The sequence below is a fragment of the Helianthus annuus genome, chromosome 12 (genome assembly GCF_002127325.2).
Source record: "Helianthus annuus cultivar XRQ/B chromosome 12, HanXRQr2.0-SUNRISE, whole genome shotgun sequence".
Taxonomy (NCBI): domain Eukaryota; kingdom Viridiplantae; phylum Streptophyta; class Magnoliopsida; order Asterales; family Asteraceae; genus Helianthus; species Helianthus annuus.
Window position 1 is genome coordinate 158,977,965 of NC_035444.2, and position 9,453 is coordinate 158,987,417.

Consider the following 9,453-nt stretch of genomic DNA (forward strand, 5'->3'; position numbering starts at 1 on the left):
TGGATATTAGACTTTTTAAACTCGAAGAAATAAGTTGCCCTAGTTTTTATTTGGGTTATGCTGTTGTGCTCACATTATCTATATTATTATAAAAAGGAGAAGTAATGGACAAGATTGTAATTTTACTACACATACAAATTTAGAAGCATTAAGTACAAGAAACTTAAAGCCATTTAAAAGGTATATATTAGGAAAGTGTAGAAAATTTTAAGACGCAGTAGGGTTAATATAGGAATTTCGTCCATGAAATTTTAGAAACCCTCATTTATGACATGCGTTCATCGGCGATTGAATGGCTTCCATTTGCTATCAAATGAGAATTGAATGGTGCCCCTTCGTTTCCAGTCTCCAAATCCGTCAATTACCAAATCCGTCAATTAGGTTATTCTTCGTTTTTTCTCCTGCAACGTTTCAACCTCTCCTGCTTTCCTTTCACGCAATAATCAAGAGATGGTGTTCGATCAATCGTTCGCTTGTGACCACTTCCGATTTGGCACGCCGATCCTCACTTCTTGTTAATTCCATACCAAATTCAGGTAATTTTTTTCCATTTCTTCATTGTTTTACTGATATTATTGTTTCTATATACGTTCAGATTCAAAATTAGGGTTTTTACTTTTGCAGACATCAACCCTAAATCGACGGCCGCCCAATTCTCTTCTATGTCTTTCTTCTGATCTATTCAGAATATTCAATGTACGTCTCAGCAGGAGAGGCCAATTTCTAGGTTATTTCCAGGCTTAAGTTTTACCTAATTTGTTGTTTTTTTGTTCTGTTTTTAGGGTGAAATCACAAGATCCCTGTGTTTACACATATGTTGTGTATTTGATCGTTAAGGAAGGATGTTTGAGAGGGGAGAAATAAAGGATGTCGATATATCATTATCAGGTGATGGGTCTGATTCTTTTTTACCGTTTTGATATTTTTATTGTGTATGATATGATGTTAGGGCTATGTTTTTTTGGCTAAGATCAAGTCTGTCATTGATAACCATTAATGCCTCAGGACTACTCGAGCTTGGTTTTCTGGCGATTGTACAACAATTGAAGGATGACTACGGTGTCGGTATTGGACATTCTCATATTGTTACTTTCAATATTGTTGATTATAACGTTTAGAACTTTGTTAGGAATTTTAGTTAAAAATTAAGAGCTGTGAACCGATTCCAGTAACTTTGGATTCAAATTCAATACAAGAGGGGAAGGGGCACCCTCGGCTTCGAAGCCGCATGCGAAACACCGCTCGCCTACCCGAAAGGGGAGCTTCGCTACTCTTTGCCGAAGGTGAAGTGGGCTAGGAAGGAACTGCGAAAGGATTGGCTTATCTCTACGAGGACTGTAAGTTCATTTTGTTCGTTTGTTCGCCGTTGTAATATCATGCATTGGCGGTTCTTAACCTTCTTTTTGTTTGCAGGCCATTCTAAGATCATTGATCCCGATATTAAAGTTGTTAATATACGTCTTGATTTCCGTTTTTGAAGTGATGGTAACCTATTGTTTCTATATAATATTGATATGCATGCTATTACTTTGAAACTCGCATTTACTAACCTCAATTAACTCAGGTTGCTGATTTTCTTACTTCTAATGTGGCCACGAGTGATTGGAACTTTCGGGTAAAATTTACATTTTCTTTTTAAGTTTGCATAATAGTTTTGGTTTAGAGGTGGTGAAACAAGTGAGTGATCGGGTTGATTAACATGTTCTTCAGGTGCCTAGCTCTTAAGTATGCATCTTCAGGCAAAACATTAATAAGTTACATATATATGATATATTGATATCTGAAATTGTTGTTTCTTAAAAACTAATAAGATATTAAAAAGGATTAAATACAAAAAAAAAACATCTAGAAATCACTGAGTAATCTTTATATACAATGAAAAGAAGCCAATTCTATAAGTACTGGTGGTCTACACACAATTCTTATGTGTACAGGTAGTCTATACGTAAGTATGCATCTTCAGGCAAAACATTAATAAGTTACATATATATGATATATTGATATCTGAAATTGTTGTTTCTTAAAAACTAATAAGATATTAAAAAGGATTAAATACAAAAAAAAAAAAACATCTAGAAATCACTGAGTAATCTTTATATACAATGAAAAGAAGCCAATTCTATAAGTACTGGTGGTCTACACACAATTCTTATGTGTACAGGTAGTCTATACGTAAGGTACAAGGAGTATGAAGTAGCATTGACAATCTATCACTTAGCTACTGTTGTTTGCTTCTTTCTTTTCCAGCCAAAGTGATATGTGTAAGAATTGCAAAAGACCGGGGCACTATGTTAGGGAATGCCCTAACGTGGCCATTTGTCATAACTGTGGACTTCCCGAGTAAGATCGTTGATCATGCAGTTTATTGTTATATTTTATGACCTATGAAACTGATACTTGATTTCTGGTTTAATATATTTTTTGTCACATTTAGGCAGCAATGCTCCTGACTGAAGATGTGCTAGACAAGTTAAGTGTTCCTTTGACGGGCGAAGAGCTTGATACTATGCAAAAACTTTACCATCAAGCATTAAAACTCGAGATGGAGTTCTTTCTATCTCTGCCTGTTGATCAATAGACGGTTCTTCCATTATCAAAGCAGCATATTTCTACTGAACACCGTCTTACGATATTTTTCGATTTTGACTTACATGCACTGTGGTGGATTCTTCTGCCATTTTGGCTGAGATTGCGATTGTTACTGCATGAAAATCAGATCAAAGTCAACCCGAAAGTCAAAATCAACCAGAAAGTCAAAGTCAAAGTCAAATTGCTAGGATGTCCTCGGCTGACTTGAGAAGCACATGCGAGGTACTCAAGAGAGAGTATACAAAAGAGTATGAACGGTGCATAGAAAATATGCTGACCAATCAGAAAGGTTCAATCGTTTATTGTAAGTGATTGTTTGGCATTCTTATAGGGGTGTCTGGTTGTATGTGATGGTGTTAAATGTTTAATCGGGTTGTGTTTTATCTTAAAACTTTTGCTAAAAAGGTAACACCTAAAATGGGTCAAACGGGTCAAATAAGTTAAAAGTTGCAGAAAGTTCATTTATGCAATTGTACGTGACATTAACTATTATAAAAGTTGGACAAAAATAGTTTGCGGGTTGGATGGTTTTATATGATTTTTTTAAATTTTTTATGGTGGTTTTGCAGTTGAGGAGTTTGATTATGAGGGACTGAAGATGGCACTTGAACAAGAATTTGAGAGGAGGGCGAACAAGAAAGTGATTGAATCGAATGTACTCAAGGGTTTGAATCTTGAAGATATTAGACGTGCTGGTGAACACCTTATTCTTCATGATGGTTGCATGAGTTTCTTTCAAAGCATCACCAACAACCAACATTTAAATGTGAATGCTCACGTTCTATCATACTGTTGGTGTGCTGATCTTATTCCGTCTTCTTTCTCTTCAGGTAAATGATTATTGTAACTCCTATCTTATCTTGTAATAGATAAATTTTCTACTTAATTACTTATACATCAAACCTATCAATAAAAATTCATTATTTGTCATCAAGTGAACAGGGGGCATACCCACAATGAATGTACACGCGAATGAGTTCTTGTACGAAAACTCTCTATACACTAGCGAAATCATCAAAAAGATCGAGACCCCTATTGACAAGCTTCAAGCTTTTACCAATATTCTTAAAAATAGCGACGAACGTGACAAAACAAATCTGACGATTTACATTGGTGACTCGGTTGGCGACTTGCTTTGCCTTCTAGAAGCTGATATTGGCAGTTATTGCTTCAAGTTCAAGCCTTCGAAAAATCGAAACCCATTATGGTGTTTCGTTTGTTCCGTTATTTTCTGCTTTAATAAAGAAACAAAAAGTGCACGTCGAAGGAAGTGCGTTTGGTTGGAAGGGGTTATCGGGCATTTTGTATACGGTTTCTAGCAGGGCTGAAGTACATTCTTTCATTATCGGTTCTTGAAATGGAACGTTTCTTCTGTGTAGTTATAGAACAAAAGGACGCATCTTTACGTATAATAGAATGAAGATGCAATTTGTCATGGCTGCTGATTTTAATATGGGCCATATATTTTCAAAAATTTCGTGTATTTTCATCTTAAAACAGGAATTTCTGCTTGTATTATGAATGTCGTCAAGTGGGTATGAATCTTTTCATGATCTTGTTGATTTTTTTGTTTGACTTTTTTGTGTTGTTGACTTGGTCTGATGTTGGTTCTTGCAGGTAGAGTGTTTCTGTTACTGAGATGAATAGTTTCATAAGCTTGAAGGGTCTATTTTCATAATTCAAGTTTTTGATTTTTTTTTCAGATTTTGATTCGATTATTTGATTATTTGGCTGGTAGGGTTAAACAAGCTACCTATGTACATTTGATAGAACTCTACTCTCATACATGACACTAATAAAATATTTAGTTTAAAACACACCTGATTGAAGTTAGTGATTAAGAACATTGAAAAGCTATACTAATGTGACTTTTTAGAAGAGTTTAAAGACACCATAAAAAAACCCGGCACAGGCACCTATTATGTTTTTTTTCTTAAACTTGTATATTTTCTCCAACTTTTGTTTTAGAAAATTATGTAGTGTCGTATATAAAAATTCCCTATGATTTCAAATTTTAGACTATCTCTTAGCTTATTGTTCCAATCAATTATGTACTTTCTTTGAAATCAAGCATTTTATGGTGTTATCTGTTACAACTAGGCTCATATTGGTGATAAGGACTTTGTTTGATGGCTTGAGATCCCATAGTGAAACTAAACAGGTAATCTTGATGTGTATCTTTTTTCCGTCACGTATCGTTGGTTCCGCCGCAACGCGCGGGTTTCCCACTAGTGATTAATTGTCACAAATGTCTAAGAATCCGTAATATGATGAATTTATTAGTTTTAGAATGTATATAAGTTAGGCTCTTATTGTAATTATAATAGTTAGGAGATAAGATTTTATTAGGTTCCTTTTTTTGGTATTATTTCAGCAGTTGCAGAAGATAAAAAACAAACAGTCTTCTTCTTGCAGATTGCAGAGGTTTGGTCCACCTCTTCCACTACAGATGTCTGCAGATGTGGTCCGCAGACTGCAGACATTTTACCTCTGAAAAAACAAACAGCACCTAAGTCTCTCGCGGCCCGCGTAAGTGTAAGCTTAAGCTTACGCGGCCCGCCTGAACTTAATACTTCTGATTTTCATTTTATTTTTAATGTTATATTGTATTTTGGGCTCGGTTTTCACATACGGGGTGTTTTTAGGGACATATTGGGATATTTTAAATATTTTTAGGGTGTCGGATAAATTATGAGGGGTGTCAGTTTAGGGTTGTTATATCCTCCCCACCTTGTTTTAGAGCTCGTCCTCGAGATCTACTGGAACAAGTGCGGATATTTCTTTTGCATTTCTGAATCAAGCTCCCATGTGTACTCAGGTCCTCTTTTGGAGTCCCACTTCACTTTGACCAGAACTAATCTCTTATGCTTGAGATTCTTAATTTTCCTATCTTCAATCTGTAGAGGCCTTTCTACAAATTTGAGTTGTTCATTAACCTCTATATCCTTGAAAGGTATTACGAGTGATTCATCAGCTAGGCACTTTTTGAGATTACATATATGAAATACATCATGTATTCCTGCCATTTCCTCTGGCAGTTGTAGCTGATAGGCTACAGGTCCTATTCTTCTAATAATCTTAAAAGGTCCAATATACCTGGGACTTACCTTTCCTCTTTTGATGAATCTTACCACTCCTTTCCAAGGAGAGACTTTTAATAACACTTTGTCACCTACTTGGAATTCTAACGGCTTCCGTCTGTTGTCAGCGTAGCTCTTCTGTCGATCACATGCTGCTTTCAGTCGTTCCTTGACTTGAATGATCTTATCGGTTGTTTCTTGTACTATCTCAGGTCCAGATAATTGTTTTTCCCCAATTTCTGCCCAACAGACTGGGGTTCTGCACTTCCGTCCATAAAGTACTTCGAATGGTGCAGCACTGATAATTGTGTGATAACTGTTATTATAAGAAAATCCTATTAAAGGTAAATGTTCGTCCCAATTACCTCCGAAATCAATTACACAAGCTCTAAGCATGTCTTCCATGGTTTGAATTGTCCTTTCACTTTGCCCGTCCGTTTGAGGATGATATGCTGTGCTTAGGTTCAATTTGGTTCCCATTGCTTTTTGGAAACTTGACCAAAAATGAGAGGTAAAACGGCTATCCCTATCAGAAACAATTGATAAAGGCATTCCATGTAATGAAACAATTTCATTTACATACAATTTAGCTAATTGTTCCATACTAAAGGTTTCCTTCATCGATAGGAAATGAGCTGACTTGGTTAGCCTATCTACAATCACCCAGATTGTATCATTACCTTTTCTTGTTTTGGGTAACTTGGTAACAAAATCCATTGTTATCAATTCCCATTTCCAAACTGGCATTTCCAATTGTTGTAATAAACCTGAGGGTTTCTGATGTTCAGCTTTAACTTGTGAGCAAGTTAAACATTTAGAAACATAGGCTGCTATATCCTTTTTCATTCCTATCCACCAGAAATTTTTCCTTAAATCCTGGTACATTTTATCATTTCTTGGATGCATCGTATATTTAGATTTATGGGCTTCTTCTAATATACGGTGGCGTAAATTTCCTAATTTAGGTATCCAAATTCTCTTTTTATGGAACCTCCAAATTCCATCTGTTCCTTGTTCTAACTCCTTAATCATTCCTTTTAATTTTTCAGTATCTTCCTTGATTACTGATTCTTGTGCTTCTCTAATCTGATCATTTAAATCTACTTGTAGATTTAATTTAAGAGAACATACCCTTTTTGGCTTTTCGTGATACTTTCGACTTAAAGCATCAGCCACCACATTGGCTTTTCCTGCATGATACTGGATATCACAATCATAATCGCTAAGCAATTCCATCCAGCGTCTTTGTCTCATATTCAACTCTTTTTGCCCAAAAACATACCTTAAGCTCTTATGATCTGTGAATATGGTAAACTTACTACCATAAAGATAATGTCTCCAAATCTTAAGGGCAAAAATTATGGCTCCTAATTCCAAATCATGGGTTGAATAATTCTCTTCGTGACTCTTAAGCTATCTTGATGCGTAAGCTATAACCTTTTGATGTTGCATCAATACACATCCATAACCTAACTTGGAAGCATCACAATAGACTACAAAGTCTTCAGTTCCTTCTGGTAATGCTAGTATGGGTGCATGGGTTAGTCTTTGCTTAAGGATTCTAAAGGCTTCTTCTTGTTTTGGTCCCCATTCAAACTTAATAGATTTACAGGTTAACTTAGTTAAAGGAATGACTATTCTAGAAAAATCTCGAATAAATCTTCTATAATAACCGGCCAATCCTAAGAAACTTCTAACCTCGGTTGGTGACTCAGGGGTTTTCCATTTGGTAATTGCCTCAATCTTTGTTGGATCCACATGAATTCCTTCATGATTAACTAAATGTCCAAGAAATTGTACCTGTTCTAACCAAAACTCGCATTTTGAAAACTTAGCATAAAGTTTTTCCTTTCTTAATAAACTTAAAAGTAATTGCAAGTGCTTTGCATGCTCCTTTTTACTTTTAGAGTAAATTAGAATATCATCTATGAAGACAATTATGAATTTATCCAAATATGGCTTACATATTCGGTTCATCATGTCCATAAATGCGGCCGGGGCATTGGTTAAACCAAATGGCATGACAGTAAATTCATAATGACCATACCTTGTTCTGAATGCGGTTTTAGGAATGTCCTCTTCCTGTACCTTTAATTGATGATATCCTGATCTTAAATCGATTTTAGGATTCTTGTTGTTTGCAGCTGGAGCCAATTTCGGACAATTTGTCTTAATATGACCTCTTTCTCCACAGTTGTAGCATAGTCCATTACTGGATTTTCTCCTGCAATTTTCTTCCTTGTGTCCTGGCATCTTGCAGAAATTGCAATGAGTGGAGCATCTTCCAGAATGTTTCTTCTTGCAGATCTTGCAGTATGGTGCAGAGGTAGAACCTATATTCCTACAGTTGAAATTCCCAGAACGGAATTCTTGAGTAAGACTTTGGGATAGGTTTCTTCTCTGGTCTTCTTCTCTAGTTCGTACCAGTTCATCAGTCAAGGTATTGGCTAGTTCTACAGCTTCTTCTATGGTTTGGGGTCTAGCTGCCTTGACTACATGTCTAATCTCTCCAATTAATCCCCAGATGTAACGGGAAATTAATACCGGTTCAGGTGATGCAAGGGTTGGTACTATCCTAGCATATTCAAAGAATGTGGTAGTGTAATCCTTACTGTCTACGCCGGTCATTCTAAGATTCAGAAACTTATTTGCTATCTGTTCCTTTTCATTGGGAGGGCAGAATTTCCTTTCTACCATGTTTTTGAACTCCTCCCATTCCATGCTATAAATTCTATCACTTCCTCTTGACTGGAGGATAGTGTTCCACCATTCTAGGGCTGCATTTTTAAATAAATTAGAAGCAAACATTATCCTATCTTCTTCAGCACACTTGCTTATTTTCAGAACAGCCTCAGTTTTCTCTATCCAGCGTAAAACCGTAATGGGTCCTTCATTGCCTGAGAATTCTATTGGTTTGCAGGACCAGAATTCTTTGTAAGAACAACCATATGGCATGGTTCTTCTTCTTTTGGGAATGGGCACTTGAAGTACGAGTCCATTGTTCACGCTGTGTTCCGGTTCAGTTGGTCGCTTACTGCTATGCTTACTTTTATTATTCGCTTCTTGAACTGTTTGAATAATAAATGGCATTGCATCTATAATTCCTTGTGCCACTATGTGTTGAACGGCACTATTATCCATTTGGTTTCCATTGTTGTTTGGATTCTCATTAACCACGTTATTGTTACTCTGGTTATCGTTATTCAGATTATCTTGATTTCCCTCGTCGACCATCTGAATTTTAAACATTTACCAAATATTAATATTACAAATAATATTTGAATATAGCCAATCACATGACACGCACTTTTAGTCAAAAGCGTCGAGCATTGCGACTTTTACTCTATTCATATAGTATGCATCATTACACACCAGTACTAAATTTAAAATTACAATACTGACTGAAATGTAAAGCTACAATACTAATAGTATGCATCCGTAGTGTTTTTTTTTCTAACACATACACACATATATTATTATTATATTATATTATTATTATTACTACTACCGTTCCCATCATCACATTCAGGGATATGGATTCATCCAGAAATCCATATTGCGCTCGTCGTATTTCCATACGAGACGCTCTCCCACCTATCTCATTCTCTCACTGCTTTCTAAAATTTCCTCACCGAAAGTCCTAAGTTCTTGTACATTTTCTGCACTCATTGGGGGTGCAGGTTCTAGGACTGGGTTTGGAATCTGGGGTGCGGGTTCCTGGTACGGGGCCTGGTATGGGTAGGGATTCTCTAAAATTTTCCTAATGTATGCATCGTTCATGTAA

The 9,453-nt window shown here is 36.1% G+C and overlaps 1 pseudogene; it reads left to right on the plus strand.

The window, feature by feature from the left end:
- The first annotated feature begins 228 nt into the window (after positions 1–228).
- On the plus strand, positions 229–4,107 carry LOC110896084 (annotated as a pseudogene).
- Positions 4,108–9,453: the final 5,346 nt, after the last annotated feature.